The sequence below is a fragment of the Cricetulus griseus genome (assembly GCF_003668045.3).
Source record: "Cricetulus griseus strain 17A/GY chromosome 1 unlocalized genomic scaffold, alternate assembly CriGri-PICRH-1.0 chr1_1, whole genome shotgun sequence".
NCBI classification, from domain to species: domain Eukaryota; kingdom Metazoa; phylum Chordata; class Mammalia; order Rodentia; family Cricetidae; genus Cricetulus; species Cricetulus griseus.
In genome coordinates this window covers 119,888,071-119,913,119 of record NW_023276807.1, presented here as the reverse complement: position 1 = coordinate 119,913,119, position 25,049 = coordinate 119,888,071, and positions in this window count along the sequence as shown.

Genomic DNA, 25,049 nt, shown 5'->3' with positions numbered 1-25,049 from the left:
TAGGCTTGTCTTCCACTTCTTTTTTCCACTTCCATTTCTTCTTTTCTGAGAAGTACAGGAAGCACATTGCATTGTTTTGCCTCTTCTCCTTCCCACCCCAGTTTCCACATTGGATTATGTTTTCATAAGAAGGAATCATATGGAAGAGCTCTTTCAACATGGGTTCAGATGTAAGGCCCAGTGTACCATGTGCCCCCTAGTTCTGTACCCTCATGGGCAAGATTAGTTACAAAGACAAAGCTTACATCTAAAACAGTCTGTCACAATAATAATGCTGCTTTCAGCTTCTACAGAATCCACTAATTATTGACATGAAATTCTTGTTAGTGGAAGACTGAAATACACAATTAAAAGAGAACCCCACCTCAAATTCTGATGTCATTAATTTGAAAGGTTATCAGGTATTAGATCTTGCAATAATGAAGATGTGAGAAACTGATAAATACTTTCTTTAAGGCAGCTTTTCCATCATAACTTCCTTGTGTAAATATGTTTGAATCAACAAATATTCAAAGGTAAGGCTCATTCCCCTACAGGTCATGGAAGAGTACACTATTTGTGTGTGTTTCTGGGTACATGTCTATACATGCATGCATCTAGTTTATGTATTGATAAATACTTTTATATTTCAACTATTGTGTATTGCACTAGCATATGTTTATGCAATATTCATCAAATTCCTTGACATTTGAACGTAAATGTATAAATGAATATAAATACACATCTAAAATATATGTATATACATGTTAATTATATGCATACTTCATATTATTGTTTTTATAAAACTCAATAAGCTTATATATACAATTTGGTGATTATACTAATAAGAAGCATAAATATAATATAAATAAATACTCAAGAGAGTAAAGAAAGTTTCTAATCCTCAGTATGCTGAATTTCTAATAAATATTTCTTCCAATGATTTGTCGGTTGGAAAATAGATTGTGAACACGGAAATTTCTAAGAATATTGAGGATGTTTCTACAAGCACCAATACTGAGAGCACTGTAGATTCCATAGTGGCAAACTGAAACCCTGTCCTAATGAGACTTAGTGAAATGTAGGAAACCTGCCAAGTGTTGTAATTTGGAAGATTTGTGCTAGAAGGTAGAGAGTGAGAAGCTATGGGAATGTGCAGATATTGTGCTTTGCATGGGCATGGTGTATAGGAAGCAACACATGGACATCTAGGTCAGGGAAGAGAGACAGGAATCTTTTGAGTGGTACGAAAGAAGCATAGGTTGTCTGGGCTGAGAGACAAGTACCCATTGAGACACAAAGACAAGATAAAAGCTATGGTCTTAGGAAACCATAAGTGGTACTGGAAGGCTAGAATGGCTTTAGGCGGGCACCATGATGAAGAGTGGGTATATATGTGAGTTTTAGTAATCAAGCAAATGTTAAAGCCTGTAGCAGAAGACAGTCCACTGCAGTAGAATCACTTTCTGCAGTCATTTAGAATTGGAAGGTTTCATGTGTTGTCTGGACAGGGAGATATAGGCCTACTGGACAACAATCTAAGCACTGTTCTGAATAAGTGAGTTTACAATTCTGTTCTTCTGGCCTACTATGTCTTCCACACAGTTTACTTTACAGAAGCTTCCATTTTGTAGACATCAAATATCATAGTGTACCTTAGTATGTCTTCTGGGAATTTAGATCTGAAGGTGAGCCTAGATGTCTTAGGGTTCAGCCTCACAGGTTCTGTGTTCATTCTCTAGGCACTAAAATGAATTGTGAAACACTAATTCACACCTGTTACTTCTAAGTTACAGGAGAGAACTTGAAGGTAACAGAGACAAATAGTATTCTTTTTTTCCAAGAATTTTTTTTATTAGTTCAAATTAGAAACAAGCCTGCTTCACATGTCAATCCCCTTTCCCTCTCTCCCTCCCACCCTTCCTCCCCCAACCCATCCCCCCATATGCCTTTCATTTATATATTTGTTATTGTCTCCTTGAATCTGTAATTTTTTAATCACAAAGGCATCATCACTGTTAAGTCATCTAACTTGGAGCAGAACATCTATACATGGCAAGAACCCATATATTTTAGTTTGAATTCTGTTTCCAATAGGTACTAAAAGATGTGACCCAGGCAAATTTGACATTTTTCCTTTTATCCCCAAATTCCAAGGGTAGATTAGAAGAAAGGATATGTGATAGGTAGGGTTTTTAGTTGGGGAGGTGGTAGGGGAGGAAGGGAGGGAGAAGGGAACTGGGATTGTCATGTAATTCAATCTTGTTTGTAATTCAAATAAAAAAATGTAGCTGTTAGTTCCAACTGTAATTTTGAAACTGAAACAAGTCATTTATATACAATGCTTGGAATAGTCTGAGTTTCCATGAGCTGTCTATCTCAGGGTAGTACCTATCCTGCAAGGAAGACTCAATTTCTCTGAGATTTTAAAAATTTTATTAACATTTTGAGAATTTTATGTGATATATTTTGGCCATAATCACCCCTCACCTAACTCATTCCAGATTACTCCTGTATCCTTACCCACCCAACTTCAGATTTCATGTCTCCTTTTGAAAACCCAAATATTCTCTGGTGTGGGCCTGTTCTGGAGCATGATGGACCTACCAGGTGTCATACCCTTAAAGAAAAAAATATTTCTCTCTCCAAATTGTCATCAGTTGTCAAAAGCTCTTTAGCCAGAAATGGGATTCCATTCCCATTTCCATTCTTGCGTTTATTCTGGCTTGAGTTTATATAGGTTTTCTGTGTGTTATTGCAATCAGTATGAGTTCACCTATGCAACCTGTCTGTTGTGCCCACAAAACAGTTTTCTTGTAGTCATCTCTAACTTCTGGCTCCTACGGCCTTTCCTTTACCTCTCCTTTAATAATCCCTGAACCTTGGCAGGGAAGGTGGAGGCATGGGTGTAATATATATTCCATTTAGGGCTGAGCACCCTAGAGTCTCTCATTCTCTACACATCAAGTTGTGGATCTCTGTGTTAATTTCCATCTACTAAAGAAGCTTCTCTGATGAAGGTTGAAATTTGTACTGATCAATGGGTATAGCAAAGTCACCAGGAGTCATTTTAATTCTATGTCCATTTAGTAGAATAATAATAGTAGGCTCTCCCCTAGGGCCAGTGATCTATGTAGCCACATATTTTTGACCCCCAACAATGGTGCCACGTATGGGTTCTATCTTGTTGAACAGGCCTTAAGTCCAAGCAGAGAGTAGTTGGTTAATCTCATAACATGACTATTGCACATATCAAATCAAGGTAATCATTATTGATGTTCTTTGGTTTTGAGAAACACTTAATGCTGTGCTGACCAGTTAAGTACTTCATTGCCTTGCAATAGAGGCTATTGGCCTTTAGCTCAGTGTTACCTGGACTCATATACAAGTCACTTTAATTTGGTACCTCAATCACCATGTTTTTATACTTAAGCTTAATTGACGAAGAATGCCATAAACTAAAGTATGTGTACTTCTCTTTTCTCCTAGATAATCTCTATTAAGTATATGTAAATATTTTGAAGACATTCAAAATGCTGCCTTAAAGCATTTCAATTAATATTTAGGTATATCCCAGTGCATACTTCACTTTCCAAATGTTTACTAAAAGTTTCTAGTTTTCTGTTAACACAAAGGAGACCTTTAGCATATGGCTTACCTTTAAAGAGTTCACAATTTGACACTGGTCTAAACTGTTTAAAAGCTAAGAAAGGCCATGGAGTGTAATCTTCCAAGTCTTCCACTTTTGTATGTGAGGGAATGTGATCTAGAGAGGAAAAGAATGTGCTTCAATGTTCTATGACTAGCCATCAAGGTTTACTTCAGGGCAAGGGCTGAAAGGCAGGTTTTCTTACGTTTTGATCATTGCATTTCAAGTTAGGTTAGCATATTGCTTCATCATTTTCTCACTGAAAACTTGGTTGGGATGTGATAGACAATGCACTTTGGTATGATTGACCATTTTATGAAATAATTCAAGAAGACTATATATATATATATATATATATATATATATATATATATATATATATATTCTTGAGTTTATACATATGTGTATGTGTAAATAAACATTTTATATCATGATAGTTACCTTTACCTTACTGTGATACGCAGCTGGCATAAACAATTTATGAGGAAAAGAGGCTTGATTTGGTTCATTGTTTTGGAGGTTTCAGTCCATAGCTTGTTGGCTTCATTGCTTTTGGTTTTTTGGGTGAGATGGCAGTACGCCATGGCAGGAGTAGTAGCAGGGACTTACATCATGTGTCTTAGAAGTAAAAGGGACAGATAAAGGTGGGGTTTAATGTCCTTGTAAAGGGCTTGTCTGCAATGTACTAGATCCTCCTCCTAGTCCTATTATTTAAAGGTTCCCCCACTTCCACGTAACAGCACAGTCTGTTGACAAATCCATTTTTCATTAATTTCAAGGTAATGTCCTCAATCCTGTTTCTAAGAGTTGTGGTTGGTGTATGATTCAATGGGTTTTTCTCCCCTCCATTCTCAAATTTTAGTATACTTCCCACTTAGAGAACTAACTACAAAAGTATTACATTTAACCAAACATGTTTTTTTTTCTGTTTAGTCAACTATTGTTTTCCTTATGATAATAGTCATTGCCTATAGTTCAGGGGTAGTGAGCAAGAGAACCTTCAGGATGTGTCTGATCTTCAAGGCCTTTCCTACCTTGTGAAAAAGAGGCACTTCTTAACACAGGCAGTGTTGCTCTCCAGCAACCAAGAAAATGTGACACTCTCATGCTTGGCTTTGGAATGGACATGCTGTTGGTGAACATCATAAGACAAAAAAAACATGAAATGCTTTTGTTACCCAATAACATTTTTGGTCACTTGATACCTGTGTCATGGGAGGGGTGTATTCTTTTATAAGTTAACACCATTTGTTTTGACATCTTTGTCGGTAGAACACAGCTGTTTTTCTGCCCATTGTGTGGTAACACTGATGGATTTGAAGGCTATAAGTAACACATCATCCAGCCTCTGTCCTTTATACTTCCTCACAGCTCTGTAATCTTCCTCACATCCACTCTCAGGGTTTTAATCATTTCCTTCTCTGTCTTCTGGGCCACTCTGGAATGTTTGTCTGTGTTACATGGCATTGCACTTAGGACAGCTCCAAGCCATATCTTCCTACAAGTATCAAGAATTTCCCAGTGTTTGAGCTCACTCATCATTCCCTGCCCGATAATGACCATTGTGGACTGAAGCTTGGGAGATGTGGGTGTTGATTCATATTATGCTGCCAGCCACCTGTGTGGGGCTTTAATATTATCATTTCAATGCTGTGAGTTTCTGTTTCCTTCTCTGCAAAACAGGGATAAAAATCCATACCTTCCTCTACTGAAAAATTGCTTGGAGTATCTGATACAGTGGCCAATTGGTGATGCTTTTTGAAAAATGACAGCCTCTAGAAAGTGACCTCATCTTCATCATAACACTTCATCTGACTTTATCTCACCAGCAACTTCTTGATAAGACATTTATTGTTTTCAATAGTAATCTTGTAAAATGTTAAAAAAAAAAGTCTCTGTTTTCCTACACTAGGGATAAGTACTAATCTACTACAAGAGGCCCCATATATTACAGAGGCCTCCTCATTGATACCCACATTTACAGGGTCTAGATCATTTCCATGCTGGTTTCCCAGCTATCAGTCTGGAGGCCAAGAGCTCCCTCTTGTTCAGGTCAGCAGTTTCTGTGGCTTTCACAAGTGTGGTCTTGACACCTTTACTCATCACTCCTCCTTCTCTGAAACTGGATTCCAATTCAGTTCAGCTTTTAGCTGTATCTGCTTCTACTTTCATCAGATGCTGGATGAAGGCTCTGGGGTGGACTTTGGGATCCCATTTCACATAGAGGGATACTCCCTCAGCCTAGACACACAGGGGAGGGCCTAGGCCCTATCCCAAAGGATGTGACAGATTCTGAAGATCCCCATGGAAGGCCCCACTCTCCTTGGGGAACAGAAATGGTATTGGATAGGTAGGGTGTTAGTTGGGGGCAGGGGAGGAGGGAGCGAGAGGGAATGGGGATTGACATGTAAAACAATCTTGTTTCTAATTTAAATAAATAAAATTTAAAAAGTCTCTGTTTTAATAGAGTAATTAATCTATCCATTTAATTAGTTGATATTTATTATTATCTGCAATGCACTAACACAGTGATGATGAGATAGCTGAGTAAGAATAACTAATGTGATATTTACCTTTATTAGAAGTTGAAAATGACATTTAGATAGTTAAGATTGGTGATGAGGTGTGTTTGGTAGAAGAGATGTTAACTAAATTAAACAAATAAACATAGTTTAAACTATGACAAGTATCGTGGAGAACTATAAAAAGCTACAAAAACATATAAGAGAGGGTCCTAGTGGTGCAAGAAGAGTTCTGTGAAGGGAATGGCCTTCCAACAGAAGACTGATGATGTAAAATGAGGAAGAGTGAAGGTTAGGGAGAGAAATTTAGGAATGCCTTCTCAAAGCTGTGGGAAATATAAAAAAAATAAACCTTCATGGTAATTTTATCTAACATTTTATTATTCATTTTGGTATTTTATGAGAATAACATGCACATCTAATCTATGCATATCATTATTCTTGGTTTGTAAATGACTAAACGTTCATACAATTGATTGCTAAAATATTTTTACCAAGGAAAAACACATATTCAAAGAAGGTCAGAAGAACTGCTTCATAAAGACAGAAAGTAATATCTAAAGGATGATGATGTAAGATGGATACAGGCAGTTTTCAGACATTTCTAGAAGAGTAATGCAATTGGTCAGGCCAAAATAAGAAGGTCTGGTTATGTGTGGTGGACGACAGATAGATGTCAGTAGTTTCCTTCTTCATTGGAAACGTACTAGAAGGTCATTGAATAAGACCTCTCCCTTAGTTTTCTTGCTTTCTTCCCTCCTTCTCTTTTGGTCCTTTAATAAATATTTTAATGGACCAAACATTATTCCATCTTTTCAAAATATTCTATATTCATCAATATTCTTGGCTTTGAATTTGTACCTTCCTATCCAAAGGCTTGTTGATTTGGTCCCATTTATTTGAGTAACTTATCATCATCTGTATGAGGGAATTATTTTTCCTACCAGTACTTCAGATGCTTATTGAGAATGTAGCCTCTGGCACATCAAGTGCAAGGCTTCACAGCCCTGGGGATTGTACCAATGCCTGAGTCTAACATTGACACATGTCACATCCAAATACAAGGCTTGCCTTTGTCTTGTGATGTTTGGCTTACAGGTAGTGTGGTTCTCATAGGACCAATGGTGACTATACAAGGGAAACGGGATGAGATTGAAAGTTGCAGAGTGTTTACCGTGCACTTGACACTGTCCTCATACCTTCCAGCGTTTTCCTCTTTTATTTTTTACAATTATGTTGTGAATATATACATATTTCACAACAACATTCCAACCAAGGAAATAATGTAGTTTTCAAGAATACAAAAGATTTGTTTGATTTTCTAGATCAGGGCTAAGCAAAGTTTTTTTTTTTTTTTTTTTTTTTTTTTTTTTTTTTTTTTTTTGTAAGGGCCATATAAGACAGAAAATATTTTAGGTTTCTCTTCACATATCCATTCTGTTACAGCTCTCAGCTCTGCCATTCTAGTATAAATGCAAATGCAGACCATATATGAACAAATTGGCATGGCCATGTTCCAGTAAAACTTTATTAACAAAAAATGTGGTGGGCCAAATTGGACCCATGGGCTATAGTTGGCCAATCCTTATTTAAGATAATATTACTAATAAATTATTAATTACTGTCATTTATCAACTGCCACTTTGTGAGCCAAATGCTTTCCACAATTCTAACAATTCTCACAATTATCCACTACGGGGAACCTTTTTTGATCCTCTTCTATGTATAAGACTGACAAGGAGGGGAAGTGTCTACCCCTGCCTCTTTGCTTTAAGGCAGCTGAACTACTTAGAGACTACGGCTCCCTGTCTTTCTTACAATGATGAATGGCAGTCTCTCACTTCTGGTCACTGGGGTGTGACTGTCTTAAACTTCCTGGTCCAGCGTTACTGCTTGAGAATGATCTATGAGAGTTGTATTTTGGGTTTTGATTGAATGAGTTAATGAAGAATGCAGCAAGCAAAATAAAGAACAAATAGTAAACAGAAGAGAGGCAGTGAAACATCAACGTATTAGGCACTTACAGCATCAGGCAGCGATGACTGGGAAGCCCCATCGAAGGCTGCCACACATTTCAGGTTGAAAGCCTTGGGCTTCACTGATGAGTTTCTGACTTCTTGCTCCTACAGAAGGCATTTTTATACTGTGAGACAAATAATACAAACCTCTTGTAAATGATTTTTGCTGCCAGATATTTCCAAGGATGCAATGTTTTTAATGCCCCTAGATGTCTGCTATTCTCCTTTCTGCCTGTTAATAGAGCCAGGGGGCAGCCTGACCAAGAGACAGGAAGTTTCACAGGACACTTGATATAAACATGTCAGAGACTGGGATGACAGTCACTCCTCACTCCTCGAGTCTGCTTTCAACAAGTGCAAACACCACATGGTAATTTATCATATAAACACACCCAATATAACTTACCATCCACAAAGGAAGGAGCATTGCATCCCATTGATCAACATGGAGTCAGGGCATTTGCTGGAGTCCCTTCTGTCCAGGTGTTGAAAGCTGTGTACAAAGGACATGTAAAAACCTACTGTGGTTTGACCTGAGCATCTGATATAGGTTAGCACCCAGTCTAGAGTGCATGTTATTTGAATAGGTATGGGAAACAAACCTACCTTTTGTTTAAATTATTATTGTTTGGGGCATCTGCTAAAGCCTCTGACCCTGTGTCCTGACTAATATAAAGGTTTATTTCAAGCATAAAGAGTAATATTCTCATGATAGTCTCAGTGACATGTTTATTTGTGTATAGCAGCATATGTACTTTTAGAATTTGAGAATAAATGAGATTAAAAATATCATTCTCTTGCTGTGTCCAGGTCAAAGCATCTTATTCTCTTATTGGTGAATTTTGACTCCTGTTTTGATATAACAATTTTGCAGGAAGAAAATTTTCTGATATTCTCTCTATTTCATTCATTTTTCAAATTCTGTTACTCTTGTCTCACCCTGGACTTCATTTCCTTCTTTTGTCTTGGCATGTTTTCAGGTTCCATTTCCTTATGACATCAAAGAAAACTGCTTGAGAGTCTGCTGCCAGCCTCCTTGTGATCCAACAAATCCAAAGAAAGCAAAACAAAACTGATGATAAATGTGTGATACTAGTAACATTTAAAATCCAATACACATGGAAAAATCACAGGGCTGTACAAGCTTCCAGAATTTGTGCATATGGCAGGTCCTAGGATCTTGGCTTTTTGTATCATTAGTGGGATTTAGACCTGTGCCCTTGCACTCTCTTGGGTACCCTCCCTCTCCTCCTACCCCTCTCTTTACTTGATGCTGTTAGTTCTGCCCTCCAGGACAAGTCTTCTTCCACTCACACCTAGTTTCCCTCCCATGCCCAGTTAGTCCTAGCAGTTTCCAGAAAAGACCTACAGGGAAATTTCTCAGCAGTTGTTTCTCTGCTCTATTTTTCTGTCTTCTTCTTCCATGGTTGGCTCTGATGTTTTATGTTATTATGTAAACTGAAAAGGAAAGTGCACATATGCAAAACTGTTTGTTTGTTGTTTGTATGCCAGCAGTGTGATAAAATGATACACAGAGAACACAAATCCTGTATTTACTGAAGTATTTATGACATGTTTTAGGAAGGAGGTAGGGAAGGCCATTGATGGTCACCCAAATTTTCTTGCTTCTCTATAAAAGAAGAGCACGAGGAACCCCCCACCTAACTGTTACGATAAATCTTTCTGCCAAAAGCTGTCTGAGCCCCACCACCACGTGTGAGCTTTATGCCAGCCACCTGCCCGAGTTAGGCCCAAATGAATACACAGAAACTTGTATTAGGTTCAATGATGCTTGGCCAATGACTAGGATTCTCATCTGTTAGCTCAGTCTTAACTATCATAAACCTATATATTTTATAAGACTTATCTTATCAGACGCCTTATTGGTGTCCCTCCTTGCTGGTGGCTCACATTGTGCCACTGGAGCAGGAACAGATGGGAAAAGAGGGCCCTTCCTGTTTCTCCTTTGCTTAAATATGAGTCTCCTTGCTATGTCACTTCCTGTCCAGATCAGCACTTCTCTACTACATTTCCCAGAATCCTCTTTGACTCCTAGTCCTGTCTAATTTCATGTCTCATTGGCTAAACAGTATTTTATTTAACAATCAATATGATAAACATACACAGTACATTCCCCATCACCTAACAGACAAGATACATATTGAAGTGCTGTAGATAGTATAATGCCATGTAAATGTACACAATCAACTGCGTATTTGAGATGTATAAAGTAAGATAAAATGGGTTCAATACCCATTAGAATGCTTGAAGAAGATCTTGTGGAAGAACAAGGGTCATAACAGCAAGGGCAGAGGGCATTTATGAAGCTCATGACTAGTCATCCACAGTGCCTTAGTGCTTCTCTAATGGCAGATGTCAGAGACAAACTTACTTCTCAGGCTCCTTTGAAAGTAGGGTGCATGCATGCATTTAGGTTCTGCACTTTGTGGGACTTTAGAAACAAAATACTAAAATAATAGGCTTCTCCTAGAACTTACTATCCCAGACTGTAAAGACAGGATCCAATTGAAGCCTTCTATGTCCGGCTTCAGTGCTGATATGACTGGGCAGAATACTCCTAACATTTGACATCTCCACTGGGCTATCCTGGAGTAATAGTTATATATTCCTCTTCATTGCTTAGCTTCCAGTGATGTCTTAAGTTTTCAGGAGTTTCTGGGAAGAACTTTTACCTTTTGATCTTTATTTTTTATTCCTGTCTTCACTGGCAAAAAATGGTTGTGGCAGTCGAAGCTAAGGATCCCAGTTGATGATGAAAGTTGAGAGACATCTCCAGCAGAATGACCACGAGAACACAAATATACTGAGAATAGGGTTAAGCAAGGAAAATTATTTTACTCCAGCATAGAATTCCCTATAGTGAGAGGCAGTCAATATAAACTCCAGTGACCAGAGCCTTGAATGCTTTGTGGAGGAATGGTGATTTCCAGACCATAGGAGGAAACTACAGATGACTTTAGGAGATTAATGATATCTCTCTGTATGAGTTTGGAGGAACATGAAGAACAAGGTGTTGATCCTCCCTTCTGTTGGCTAGTCCTCTGAATTAAACCACAGGAACTGATGCTAGCTAAATTAATCAAGCAAGCTATATAAAAGATAAGTTACCCTTCTTTTTATTTAGACAGAAAAGAGGAGATGATGGGGAATGTACTGTGTATGTTTCTCTTATGTATTGTTAAATAAAGTTCTGTTTGACCAATGAAACAGCAAGTTAGAGAGGACTAGGAGTCAAAGAGAATTCTGGGAAATATAGTAGAGAAGTGGTGATCCAGGCAGGAAGTGACATAGCAAGGAGACTAATTTTTAAGCAAAGGAAACAGGAAGTGTCCCCTCTTTTTCTTCTTTGCCTTCTCCAGCAGCAGGATGTGAGCCACTGGCAAGAGAGGGTGCCAGCAAAAGGCATCCGCTATAAAGATAAGTCTTATAACGCATATAGATTTATGATAATTAAGACTGAGCTAGCAGATGAGAAGTCCTAATCATTGGCCAAGCAGCTTTGTACCTAATATGTCTCTGTATTATTTTGTCCATCCACGCGGCGGGCAGAACTTGGGTGGCTGGCAGAGACCACCCACGTGACAGTAGGACTCGGGCGGCTTTGGCGGAAAGATTTATCATAACAGAGCTACTATAACCTCTGGGAAAATTGTTGAATAAGAAGAAAATGGGAAAAACAAGTTCTCATCAGAGCAGGAACAAAGCCATCCGAATCAGAACTGCTTTAACCATCTTTACAACCAGTAGATTCTTGTGTCCACCCTTGCTTAGGAGATAGCCATGTATACTGATCAATACCCCAATAGGACAACCTAGAGAAGGTTTTGGCTCTCTAGAGAGATAGGATGTGATGAGCAGGGAAAAGAGGTGATGCCCACCCCACATGTATATTGATATAGTCCTAGAAACACTGTTGAGTGCTGCAGTACAAAATCAAGCCTGAGATGATCTGAATAGAGGTGACACGAAACTCCATGAGATGATCTGAATAGAGGTGACATGAAACTCCATGCAGGGTCTTTTTCCACCCTGTGTATCAAAGACCCATGGAAACATCCCTCAATAAGTTTACAGCAGCTTCTAGTCCCCCCTGCAGGGTTGTGAATTGGGATCATTAAGTTTTAAGTTGCTCTGCTGTCTTCTGATAAGTGATTGTGCAAATATCAGGATGTTGAATGCTGGAAGCAAGTACTGGCAAGACTCTTAAGATCCTGGGCTATTGCTTATTAACTGGCATCCAGAAATTGGTCACAAAGAGCTCCCGTAGCCACCAAATCTCAAGCCAAGCCTACCGTACATGTACCACCTAAAACGGCAATGCTAATAATTGGAACCATGTAGATGCAGAAACCATTAATGTTTCTCATGCCCTGTGGTAGGAAGAAATATATTAAAAATTGATTTTCAGTTTCAGCCTTTGTCTGTGTAACATTTATAATAAAGGATACTGGAGAATGTATCCTTGAAAATTGATGTTTCAGAGCATTTTGGGCTTGTTGGTGTTAAAATAAAATTTTATTAATGGCTTCATAGTGCATGGTAAAAGGTCAACATCTGAATATGAATTTTATCTCCTAAAAAACAAGAAGTGTTTCTAGTGTTCTTCAAAATTTACTTACAAATTGGGATTTCAGCTACCTTGCTGAGTTCGACCACTTTAAGATGTGAAGTTTTCCTTCAGGTGCAATGTGAGCCGAGTACAGGAAAATGTACGGTTTATTTATCTTCTTCCACTCTCTGTTTTTTTAAACTTCTTCCTTCCTCATTCTATATGTCATAGGGGAGGACTTGCTTCACTCCTATGCATAGAGCAGGTGGGAAGACCAGTGTTCTGCCAGTTCTTTGTCTCTGGGATTCTATTATCACTTTACTCTTTTATAATTGAAGAAGCCTTGTTCATTGGTGGAGAACACATTTCATTTTATTTTCTTCCTGCTGAAGCTTTCTGGACGTGATGTGATGAACATACAATCCTGTGGGTGGTTTTTTTCTTTTTTTGTTTTCTCCAGTCATTTTAAATAAAATATCCTTCTAAAAAGCCTGCCCCATTTACTCTGAATGTTTTAGAATGTTTCACAGCTGTAATTCCCTAGAAATGAAATGGCATGGTGCTTTTCTGATGTGTTTTCATTAATCTAGTATAGTTTTTACTGCTGATCTGAGTTTATCAAAGAAGGTTATAACCTTATAGAAATAACACTGCCAAAAAGCTTGGATTTATCATGTGTTTTATAATTCGGTGGATGGTGTGGGCAAGAGAGATCTGCATCAGAAAACAGCCTTCGATCCAGTTGCAGAAGAGCTTCTGAGGCTGGCTACATTAATTGTCCAACCCCCTAACGTGTCTAAAGAATGACATTTTATGCTAACTCATTCATCATACTTTTAGAAAGTCTATGAGATAGATTAATAAAACATATCAAATTTTCTATGCAAACCGAATGTTTATAATAAATGGAGCATAATCTCACTGTGCTGTTGCAAAGTGAATTAAAGTAGTCTCCAGCCAGTAAACTCAAACAGAATAGAGAAAGATGGCTAGGGGACCTTCACAGGCAAGAACTTCACTGTAGAATACATTATCTCCTTTCAAATGGCCCTCCTCTTTCACATTGCAATGGGTTCAGTACAAGGCCGAAGTCTTTTCTTTAGCCAGTAAGCAGACGGATGCAAATTGGATGCTTAGAGGCTGGAGGTGGAGTGCTAGCTGGATTCATCATATCTGAATGGCCTTTCCACCAGTGCCCACTGGGACTGCTGTTATTCTGATGTGCTTGTCTGTTCCTGTTGCACAATGAACGAGTGATCTTTATACAGTATTATGACACCCATTTTATGTGGAAACAGAAGGCAACCTAGCATAAACTCTGAGGCAGATCTACCCAGTGGCTTCCACCACAGAACCATCTGAAAGCACACTTACATTTTACTTTTATGTTTTTTGTCAGGCAGATATCATGTTAGCCTTCAAAGTAGGGCTGTTTGGGTGTGACCATCCTAGGACTTTAATCAAAGTGAACAATGGTTTCCTTTTGCCTGTTTTTATTTATTCTACCCAAAGCAATCCACTTCTTAGACGTTTAAATTTCCTATCATAACCTCCGGTAAAGGTGACAGCTTCTTGGATGTTTTGTTTAGTGATTCGGTTGTTGGAAGCTTTATGGAAAGCTGGACCACTGTCATGGCTTCCTCTCTTTAGAGCAGAGGTGATTTATTTGAAATACTGTATTTCAGTGGGCTCATTGCACTCAGACACTGAAGTGACCAGCAGAGATGTTGAACATGCTGAGGGGCTCAGTGCAGATGCACAGGAGGCAGGATCCCATCTGCCTGGCATTAGTCCTGGAACTAAGCATCATAGAAAGGACACAGTGTCCCTTCTCAGGGAAGTCAAGGGAGGACACAAGCCATGATGACAAAGACTGCCAACAATGATAAATTAAATTGCATGTTTTTGGTATTTCCTAGAGCTAAGTTATACTGTATTCCTCTAAGAATGAGCCAATAGCACAAATACTAGAAACAGGCTTCCTGAGTTCAAATTCATTTTCAGCCATGGATAAACAGGAAGCCTGTAGTTTAATTTACTGTTTAAAATAATGAAGAGAACAAGGCATCACATGGTTATTATTTTCATATGGATATGCAATGAGATGTCAAACAACATGCTCTAGGCAACTGAGGTTGTTAATATTATTTCAGATCACAAATAGTTTTTTAACCAGGCTTGAATGTATAAATACCACATTGTCTACATGGTCCAAAATTTTCACAATTATGTAAATAGATTTCAATGCCTGTCTTTTGCAGATAAAGAAACTGAGGTCAGCTAAGTGGTTAAGACAGTCATACATTTCATAATGTACCCAACACTCTAAATGGATTTTTTGCATTATAGTCATACCTGTTCCATCTTGTTGGCTTTGCCTATACCCATAGTCTTAGTTCCTAATTCTCTGGTCCCATGGTTGATTGATTTGAGGCAATATTACCTAAACAATACACAGACACAGAGCTAAGTGCAAGCAAGCCTGGGAAATGACTTACTATATACTTTCCTTATCTCTTCAAAACAGAGACTCAGTTTTCTTCTACATTGGATGGAAAATAGTGGCCATTGTATTAAGTCAGTGGTTGATTAATGCAAAAAGTAGTTAGCACCTTTTAATGTCCATGAAGACAAGAGACAGGGTTTTGGCCTCAAAGATCCTGGAGTTCAAATTAAACAATACTTGCAAATGGTTAGTATGGTTTTCCTACGTAGCAAGTACTCCATTTTTTGCAATATCCCCATTGCTATGCAGTGGGGATATTAATGCTGCTGTTAGTATTATTTTGAGTACTCTGAAGATATTTATTCTGATGCTATATAGCATTATTGCTATACTGTTTCATGAGAACATATCCATACCTTTCCAAACAGAGAACAGGTTTTATTTTTGCTGTGTTATTTTTTGGTTCTCTGGAAATACTGGACCTGATGAAACTTGCTTTCCAGTCCACCCAACACTTATTCCTGTTTTCTATATTATTGTGCTCCAGTTTCATTCTCCCACGCTATTAGAAGTCCTTCTCTTTAATCTCCAATAGCCTTCAAATCAGCTGGCAAATATTGTTTACTTCCCAAACCAGGCTTTGCCCCTCTGTATCCCCACTGCATGTTGGTCCTTTCTGTAACCTAATGGTGGTGCCTCTCAGGGTTTAGTTACCAATGCATAGTGGCACCAGCAAATTTGCCATGTTTTATGGATGTTAGCATCCTCTACCCATGCTGTCCTGTGTTTTCCCTTGAGCTGTTGATTTCATTTCAGAAATACATCCCATATATTCAATTAGGAACACTTAAAAAAAAAAAAACCTTCTTTCTGCTGGTTTATGGTCCCATCTGGAGGAAGGGAGTTACTCTGCAGAATAAATTGAGTGTGAAATTTGGCTATGCAATAAGAATTCACTTCCGTTAAGGCAAGGAGAAGAGATGTAGAAAATTCAAATCATGCATAGAATAAATGCTTTATCTTTAAGAAACATATAAATAGACATCAAACACCATAGAAACATAGAGGGTTCCCCTCCTTTTTTTTAAGAAGCAAATTTGTGTGCAATTTTAGAGCAAAAATTTTGCAAAGGAAGATTGTGCATGTCCAATGCTGATAAGACTGCCCAAATATAAATTTTATGATGCATTTCCTTTACAATTCCATCTTTATGCTAGCACAATCAGAGAAAGGAAAATAAAGTTGGAAAGCCTTTGGAGAGCCAAGGGCAGGCACCTGTGGAAAGCAGGGAGAATTGAGAACCTGATACCTTAGCTAATAGGAGATATTTTTTTTCTTTTTTTTTTTGCTAAGGCTGCACTCCTTAAAAGAAGGTACTTACTCTAAATATGTTTTTCCTTCTTCATCTGCAGGATTGTCCTTTCTGCAAACACTTTTCAGTAATAATAATAATAATGAAAACACAGGGTAGGAAGAGGCAATAGGGAAGTTTGCAAACCCCTGCTGTGAGCCAAGAAAGGCATGGTGAAAGCCCTTGTGGCATCTGGATCTAAGGAAGGCAGTTAATCTTTACTTAATCAGCATTCCCAAACTGACCCTCTGGTCACAGACAGAAAATCACAGGTTAAAGAATGCAGGGTTTCTTTATAGGACCCTCATAGTAGCACAGCTTGATGTATATACTGAAAACTTCTCTTTTGAAAATCTTCCAGTAGGATAATAATAGTACTTTACATTTTTTGGAGCATGTGTACCAAATCATGACATTGGCAAATGATGTCTATGCCTTCTTAAATTTGGGAGCCAATGCTTAAAGAAAGAAAGATACAATTTATTTCAGGACCTTTCAGAGACTTCAGTATATTCAGGAGTGTTATGAGTACCTAGAAGAGGAATGCTGTATGTTAGAGTAGTTTTGTTTTGGAGTAAATAGTTCAAAGATCTGTGACTCTTTGGAACATACCAGAAGACATAATGGCGCATTGCTACACAAATGCTGAATTGCAGGTTGTATTTGTAAAGGGATCAGGTGGACATTCCATCAAGGATGTGCTGTATTATGGTGGACCAGCTTAGTGCAGCGTGCCTACCTAAGGGGTGGTGGTGCCTCAGCTGTGACAACAAGTGACAGAACTTCTGCTCTGTCTGTCTGGACTTAGGAGTCTTTGAAACTTTCTGTCTTGCACATCTGTGCTTTCTAATTTTAGAAACCAGTGTTTATTTGCAGGAAATATTGAATTCCTCTTCCCAGGCTAGGTTTATGCTGCTGGCAAGAGATCTCACACTTTCATTTTTATCATTATCTCTTTAAACCTGATTGTGTTTAACTTCTTCCAGTTTCATTATTCCTAAGCACCACCTCAGATACTTTTGCATTTCACACTTTCCTCTCTTTTCTTTAAATGTCTGTGCCTGTCTTCCTTGGCTAGGTTTGAGGACAGCAAATTTCCTCTTTTTCATCTGGATTAACTAGCATCACTCAAATGAGGAAGGGGCCAGTCAGAACATGCTGTTGTGAAGTTTAGATACTATTTTAGATGATGGATTCTGTGCTTAGGCTTAGTTAAAAAGTACTGTTTTCTGTTTAAAAAAAAAAAACCACATACACATGTGAGAACAGAGATAGATATTGTACCAGGGAGCTACAGTTATATTCATTCAGGCATTGAAAGTCCAGCTTGGGCATGGAGCTTGGAGCCTGTTGCAGTACTGTCCTCAGTACATCCATTTTCCTTAGTGGGTTCTAGAAAGTTCTATAAAATTATGGGATATACATCTGATTATCCAAGTAACCAGAAAGCACAGGTTTTAACAGTGGATTCAGTTGTACTTTGCTGAATAGCATAGCAAGGCTTATCATTAGAGGGGTGTTGGGAAATAGAAATCATCATTGTTGTTCACATGGAAAGGAAGACAGGAACCTGGGTTAGCCTTGTAACCTTTAATCAGAAGCATTGTCATTGACATTGTGGAGAATGGACAGTGCCTTGGTATTCTGTCTACCAAGAAAGGAGGGAATGACATTAGGTGATGTCCTGATATCCCATAGCTGCAGGTCATACATTTTGTAAGGATCAGAAAACATTCATAAGCATTAATTGATCAAGGCAAAGAACATGACATATGAAGCCATGAATTGAATGCACCATTTTTTTTTTTTGAGGGCCAAATTTTAGTTTTTAATTGTGCTAAGCCTCCAGGTGGCACTTCCCCATGGCTACCTGCCTCCTCTGTGATCACGTATTGCAATACCTATTCTAGACACAAGCAGCTGAGCATATAAATCATGATTTGAAAAAATTAGAGGGGATAGACTGGGACATGTGGCTAACAGCTTGTTTTCTGCTATGTTGCAAAGTAGCAGGGATGTGCTCAGAACTGCAAGGTTCATCTGACTTCAGATCTCCTGTTAACTCCTTCAGTTTTGGAGCAGTGGCAAAGCCTGAGGAGGTTCCCCACCACAGCCTGGAAGTGCTTTGTAGCAGCAGGTGAAGCACTGCAATATCATTTGGCTTCCCATTCCATCCCATCAAGTGGTTATTGCTATGATGAGTAGGGGTATGCTGTGCTGCAGTGTTCACTCTAGTCCTCCTCAGAGTTATGCAGGGATCCTTGACTTTGGCAGCAAAGGACAGCTCAAGGAAGAGTCTGAGAGTTAGCAAGTCTACCTTGCTTTTAGCAAATGAAGCATGGGTGGTCCTATTCTAAACATTCCATAGGATACTCACCGTAACATGCATCCACATCTGTGTGATCCTCTGACTTTGTTATGTCTGCTTTGGAATGTTGGGAGTTGTTTCCTTATCTCAGTGGGGGAAAAACAAGAAAGAGAAGGTGAAGTGGAAAGCCTTAACTTACTCTATAGGCAACATTAAAGGACAGAATAGGACATTTTGAGCAGGTAGTATCAAAGTTGACTCCTGCTGAGAATTGTAATTGGTGGCTCAGCAGCTGCCTTTGTGGCAGGTGTGTCTGGGGATCCTACTGTAAGCTGGACCAGTGAATAACCTAGCAGAAGAAAGAATTCAACTATCAAAACATCCATAGGTGGCTAGGGCTGAAACTGAACTTAAGACATCAGAGTGAGTTGATTCATGAGTAGCTCAAATCATTGTAGGAACTTGGGAAGAATACCAACAATTGAAACTGTCCAGATTTCCAAAATATACTCAGTAGTTCCTAGGATTGAGCAAACTGCCATAAATATTAATATATAGGTATTCACTGAAGCAGTTCTATGTTCATTGTGTTCTTCCTATTCCTGGAAGTGTCCAAAAAGGGTTTTAGAAATTGCACCACAAAGGTGGGTGGTAGGGATATGAGCTGGAATTTTGGGGGTCAGGTGGTGTCACAGCTGTATCACTTAGTAGGATAAAGTAATATCTCAGTGATTCAGTTTCTTTCTTCATAATGAAGTCTCTTATGATAGACCCTCTTTCATGCTTCCTCCTGAGGCTAACTTATTCAAAGGACAGAATACTTTGGGAAAGCATGTACAATAAACATTCAATATAATCTAGCCTTTTACTTTGTTTTAAATTAAGATTCTAGACAGACATTGATCCTGACATTGGCATTGTGGTTTGAAGGCTTGAGTTCTAGCCTCAGTTCAACCCTCAAGCAGTTATGTGGCTTCTGAAAAGTCATTCAGCTTCTTTACTAATTGAGCAGTGTTCTTTCTTATATGGTAAATGAGACTCTTTATATTGTACAACAAACTAGAGGATTACTCTGCATATCTCCACAGTAGCTCTGTTAATGAAAGCCTTTTGTAAACAATGTAGTTATGGACAAAGACCCAGTAGGTATTATATTAACAGGTTATTTATTAATATGAATGAGATACTGACATCTAGTTGCAGAAGGAAGACATATAGAAGATAATTGTTGTAAGATGGCTTGAAAAGAGAATGGATAGGAAGAAAAAAAGGAGTGCTAGAAGGCTGGGTAGAAAAGGGACTCAGGGCAATCTGAAGGGGCTTGTAGAGTACAGTGGATTAGTACTGTTGTCCAAAAGGAGGGATAGGAGACCAGGGATTAAGTTGTATGAGAATTAGGTCAGTCATGATAATAACTACAAAGGCATAATATACTTATGAAATATTTCTTAGGTATAGAGTATTAAATATATTTTTCAAATTCTGAAACAAAACAGTTTGCATCAAGAACATTAAGTTCACCTGTGAACCCACCCAGTGAGTACCAGGTACTTATGGGATTTGGATATGGTTCTGCTGGTGTTAGGGTCTAGCATCTCAATGTGGAGAGCTCTGATGCTTCCATATAAATAGGAAGCAGGTCTAGAACATTCTCTCTCTTCACACATCTCTTCCCCTCTTCTGTTCCTTATTTCCTTTGATTTTTTTTACCATCTCCACCCTCCCAGGAGTATGTGTCATGGGTGCTTTCTCCAGCATAACTCTTCTGTACTATTACTCCACATGCTGTTTCTGTGTTCAGTGTCTTCAGCTGTATTCAGAACTCCATGATAGTGGAGATGGGGTCAGATTTATTCATTTAGTTATTCAAATGAAAAAGGAAGGGAAAAGAGAGGGGAAAAAAGAAGAAAGAATGAAAAATGACCAAGACCTGAAGTCCAAAGTTAGCCAAAGTGCCAAGAATAAGTGACTTCAAGTGCTGAAAGAGAGACGTCTCTATCCATCTACCCATTCTAAGGCTAAGAGAACATTGCCATAGAGTGGGAGGTAAGAAAGTAAGAGCTGGGGGTCTCTGAGGGATGCTGTGAAATGCTACGTTCTGAACATGACAAACTGAACATCCAAACTCATAGCAGCTGTGGTTCCCTGCACAGTATCTTCATAATATTAAGCCAGATAAAAATCCCAGCATGGATTTTGGGAGGGACACATGAGGCTTCACCTCCAGTTGATAAGCTATTGGCAGTTGATGGAGGATTGGGGAAAGAGGGTCATTTTTCTTTGGAATTGTGGCCACTTATAGGTTGTTTGTAGTACATTAAATGGCCTCACATCCATACACACACACACACACACACACACACACACACCTATCTATATCTATATATCTATAAATCTATCTATCTATCTATCTATATCTATATCTCTATCTATCTATCTATCTATCTATCTATCTATCTATCTATCTATCTATATGGGAAGCACCAAATCAATGTAGTGGGACACCAACAAATAAAATAAAATAGGACATGAATTTGGGAGAGCTATGTATTGTGAGGACCCTAGAGGTTGAAAGAAATGATAGGTATGATCATAATATGTGCCACACTTATGAAATGCTCAAAGAATTGATAAAATATGTATTATTTTAAAATGAGGACAGGTTTGTACAAATGAAACATAAACTTGACTCTAAAAGTTAAGATTGTGAAGTCATTTTTCAAAGCCTCTTTAGGGAAGAATTCTTTCACGAATCCTCTGCTTTGTCTTAGACTTTAGGCACTCAAGAACCAATGAGAACTGACTCCTGGGTTGGCCAACTCATCCCCTGTCCCCTCAGACATGAGTGGCTGTTGTCTGCATACATCTGCTTACCTGTTTGGCTGACATGTGGGTCTCATTGCTCAGAGCCATTGCAGCCAATTTGGTCGATAATCTGCAAATTAAAAATTCAATAAGTAGTTCCCAGAATCATTTTCAAAAGCTAGGACATAGAAATTAACATGTTAATAATCAGTGCAGTGGTTTGGATTTTCTGCTGTGGATTGTCATTGCTTTAATTTGGTATTACAGAAAGGCCATGGGATACATTTCTTTCATTTTACTGCACTGAATGTAGGCTCTTAGGGTTGTTCTATAAGTATCTGTGTGGGTAATGATATTGCACATAGATTTTGTGACAACTTAGGCAAGAAATGAATAGGGTGTGATAAGATTCATCAGAATTTCCTTTAATAATAAGTCTTAACCTTACAGCATTTGTGGTCTTTCATTAATCCTCAAATGACTCCCAGACTTGCTCTCAACACACTTGAGAGGTAAATGGGGGGGTGGCATTTATTTCACAATTCACACACAGATACTTTGGGAAGGGCATGGCTCTGTGTGATAGGAGCTGGCTCTTTCTGAAGGTGAACACTCTTTCCACTGGAAGTGGAACCCACTTGAAGGACTAAAGCATCCCTGGTTGATCCAGTGATTCCCATCAAATAGCTACTCCAAGACAAGCAAGGCTTTGATGGACAGACTTTGGGTTCAAATCTCTGTTCTACTCTAGATTAATTTAGAGACCATCAATTTGCCGCTTAAATCATGTAGACTTCAAGTGTCCACTTCAAACAAGTATGGAGAAATGATTACTTCATGGGATAACTGCTAAGATGGAAGCAGAGACAATGGGTATTGTACCCAATGGGAACTTAATAAGATTTCTTGCATTTACTGTCAAAGATAAGTGGAGCCAGGTATGAGAAATAGAAGGTCTTAAGCATTATTTATCACGATTTCCATGTAGTAGTCACTAGCTCTCTATGTCCATTTACTTTTAAACAAATTAAACTTACACAATAAATAATAATAATAAAAAACAGTTCCCCTATCTCACTACCTACATGCCAAGTGCCCAATAGCCACACAGAACCAGTAGCTTTCATACTGAGTAGCATAGATACAAAATGTGGAAAGTCATATGGATCATTACAACCTTAGCAAAGAAGATATCTCCAAGGAAACAAGCAGGAGAGATTCCATTCAAAGTCTTTTCTCCATGTTGCCACAAGAGGAGGCTACTGGGAAGATGTGGATGAAAGTGTGCTCACTTTCCTTTGTTTGACCACACTGTTTACATTGGGGGATGAGCAGATTACCCATGAGGGATCCAGTGCTGTGCACTTAACAGACCCACTCCAGAACATCCTGCTGATAATTGCATAGAGCTCTGTGAATGGTGGGTAATTTCCTCTCAGGTGCCTGTTCGACATGCTTGTTTGGCATGCTTTATTGTCGGGTGGATTTACACTCTGCATTTGCCATAAAAACTGTTTCCAAAAGAAACAAGGAGCGTGGCAAGATAAAAAGCGATATAAAAGGGGCATTTTGTGATTTATTTATGTCAAATTTATGGAAGATGACAGGAGGCATTACAGTCCCAAAATTAGTTGTCACAGTCAGACTGTAAATCCTATAGGACAGGAGCTAAAGGAGTGGCTGGGGACTGAGACCCAAGGTCTATGAGGGACCTGTGGGAAGGGCAGAGAAGTCAAGGGATCCCAAGAGTCATCCACAGAGAGGTTCAGATGGCCATCTTTCAAGATGCCGAGCTGATCTGTGATAGCTAGCTCAGTATCAGGTGCTAGGTTGTGAGCACTTTCAATGTCCAATCTCATTAACTTCCCACTGGCTTTTGCTGTTTTCCTCAGTGCACACAGGAAGATACTGTAACATAAAATATACCATGAATAAGAGGCAGAGGTGGATCAAAGGTGGTGGCCAACTTGGAAGTACCTACTGTGGCTTCCCTAAAAACTGAAACTCAGTTAAGGTCGACAGCATTCATTCAACTCTCGCTATGTGACAATTGGTATGTGTACTGGTGGTACAGCAATGACAGATAAGGTTCATGCCATCAGCAAAGCTTTGAACTACCAAGAAATTGAACTGATACACAATAACTGTAATCTGACTCACACCAACAAGAGTGATGTGTCATAAGTATGTGTGGAGTGCTTTGAGACAGCAGAGAAACTTCTTTAATCTCAACTGGAGTGTTTGCAAGAGCTCTGTGAAGGAGAACCCTTTGAGACTGAGTGGATTGGCTCTGAATGGTCAGAGACAGGAGGATAGTCCCATTGACTTTACTTCATCCCATGATCCCTCGAGATGGGATGGTGCCCATCTAGCTAGACTGTATTGTAAATTCTTGTCTTTGGTAAGTAGGTGGCATACCAGAGAGTTAAATAGTGGGAGATAAGTCTTCATTTCAATGAAAGAAGGCAGTTTTATTTATTTATTTTTTCATTTCATAGATTTAATCCAGTGTAACTGTTACATGCAGTCATGGACTCTACTGAGATATTGTAATATACCTATATGATATAAAATGACACAGAGTCATTAGACTTGATTATTCTTTAATCACTAACCTTAATCATTTTTTGTGGTGAGGACAAACTCCTATCTTCTGTTTTGAAATATACAATGAATTATTGTTAACTACAGCTAGTTACCCTCCTGTACAATAGGGCTTGCTCATCATGTCTAACTATAATTTTGTCCCCATTAACCAATCCATTCTTTCCTTTTCTCCCAGTCCCATCCTCACCCTTTAGTAACCAGTATCCACTTGCTACACCTGAGTTGAACTAAACTAGAGAAAAGCTTTTTAAATCCCTCCTTTTTTCTGACTGAGTCAGCACTCATACTTGCTGTCCTTTAAGGATTTCTGTTTAACGCTTAAGTGTTGATGGCTTCAGGCATGCTTAGTGTTGAAGGACTGCAAACACAGTGCTTAGGAAACTAAAGGAGGAGGATCATGAGGTAGAGGGCAGTCTGATCTACATATGAGACCTTGTCTCACCAAAAGAAAGACAAGGAAAACTGAAAGCCCTGCTCTCAAGAAGAGGTCTTCTTTAGCCATTTTTCCAACTCAAACTACTTCCCTGTGTGATGTCATCTACTCAGTTTCCCATGTATTTTTCAAGTGATTCTTCCAATTTAGATCCTCAGAGGACCAGAGCTACAGCACAGTGGTAGGGCATTTGGCTTGCACACTTGAGGACCTGGGTTCAATGGCCAGTATTTAAAACAGATAGATAATGAATGAATGAATGAATGAATGAATGAATGAATTAATTAATTAATGAAACCAGTGTAGATTAGCCTTGTTTCCTTCTTTGATCTGCATATGCAAATAACTGCAGTCATTTTTA